At 43.4% G+C, this 1,745-nt stretch overlaps 1 pseudogene; it reads right to left on the reverse strand.

The window, feature by feature from the left end:
- Positions 1-306: 306 nt before the first annotated feature.
- On the reverse strand, positions 307-596 carry LOC102811980 (annotated as a pseudogene).
- Positions 597-1,745: the final 1,149 nt, after the last annotated feature.

Consider the following 1,745-nt stretch of genomic DNA (forward strand, 5'->3'; position numbering starts at 1 on the left):
TTAGTTACAGAAAAGTAGCCTTTCCCAAGGGCGACAAGTGAACTGCCAGTTAGGAGGAAGCTGGGGGCGGGCCCTCACAAGCTCTTGCTCCAACCTCTGAAAGTGATCGGAGAAGGACTTTGCGGATGGAGAAGACCCCTGGCCGGGAACTCCTTTGGTGGGGTAGATGGGGCACCAGATCAGCCTTGGTCACTAGGTTGCTGAAAGTGGGCTCTAAGGTGATTTCTACTTGGGGTGAGTTGGCATGGTTAACTATTCTTGGGGGGCATTAAGCAATAACACAGGGAGATGAGCCAAGAGAGTGGCTTATTCAGTTGGATTCTGAATCACAATCAGGAAATTGTCTTTATCTGGTGCAACCATAATTACATTTTTCTTTGAGCGAATTCGAAGAAAGGTGAGGTCATTCTGGGGGTCAATTTCTCGCACGGTGCTGCGTGCCTTCAAGATGAAGTTGTGCGTGAGGTTGGCGTACTGTGTGGTAGTGGAGTTGTCCATGGTGCTCTTGATGGAATGCCTTCCGTGTTCACCGCAATGATCCCCTGCACGCCCTTCTGGCTCTGCAGCCGCTTCAGGGTTTCCTCCACCTCTGCCATCTCGACAGATCGGACAGCTCCGCGTCGCTGGCACTGGTCTATGCACTTTTGAAGGTATTTCTATCACTCTAACTCTTCCCCCAAAGAATGCTGAACTCTTCAATTTATACAACATCAAAATGGCAGTCTGTACATACTTGAGGGATTCAAATCATGCTCCATTTAAATGTTCTTTGAGTTTGGGGAGCAAAAATAAGCCTGAAAGGGCAAGATCAAGGTTGTAAGGCAGATGGCATTGGATTCCCAACAAACATATCCTAGGACAGTCCTTACTATCCTGGAAGAATGAGCAAGGTACACTGCTGCTATGATAGAAAAAAAAAAAAAAAAATTCCGCAGCACAACTTTCCTGGCCTTTTCTCACCATCGTAGGTTTCAGTTTTTGTAAAAACTTCTTCATAATAAGCCCCTGGGATCATCCTATACTCTCGAGAAAATCTACTGAAATTGGGAGCAAAGTTATGAAAATTCATTAGACATAGTCAAACACTGAGAGAATGAGTCAGTCACAGAGGCTGGGGGCTCAGGGCCATACCCTCAGGGAACATCAAGGACAACTGATATAAAATAATCCATGAAGACAATGGCCTACATTCTACTTTGAGTAATAACAATATGGGTCTGAAACATTCAGGTGTGGTTATGCTAAGGGAAACCATTGTTCTAGTCCTGTTCAGAGGAAAGAAGAATGAAGAAAATTAAGTACACTTGGAAACAGTTCAGCCAATGGATTAGTGAATTATATGAGCATCAGTCTTCACAATCCTGAGACCAGAACTAGACGGTTACCAACTACCGCTACCAACTGCTCTCAAAGAGATCACATTAGAAGATCTGCTTAGAGTGGGAGAAAAAAACTCAGAATCATATAAAAACATAATAAAACCAAAAAAACAGACTTACCTGTTAGATAGAGAGTGCTGGAGTCCCTAAAACTATGGTCCTTAGTCGTCCTTCAGATCTTGAAATAAACTCATCCATAGGCTCAATTTTCAGCCAAAAAAAAGAGTCATGTTTTTAAGGAAAAAAATAGTACTAGGGAGGTACACACATTTTAGGATTATGACATACTTGAGAGCAAAGGGGCTCCATTTACCACAGGACAAAGTTCAAGAAGGTTTAGGAAAGAAGGAGGAGTGGAAACAGCAA

Source organism: Chrysochloris asiatica, unplaced genomic scaffold, assembly GCF_000296735.1.
Source record: "Chrysochloris asiatica unplaced genomic scaffold, ChrAsi1.0 scaffold00297, whole genome shotgun sequence".
NCBI classification, from domain to species: domain Eukaryota; kingdom Metazoa; phylum Chordata; class Mammalia; order Afrosoricida; family Chrysochloridae; genus Chrysochloris; species Chrysochloris asiatica.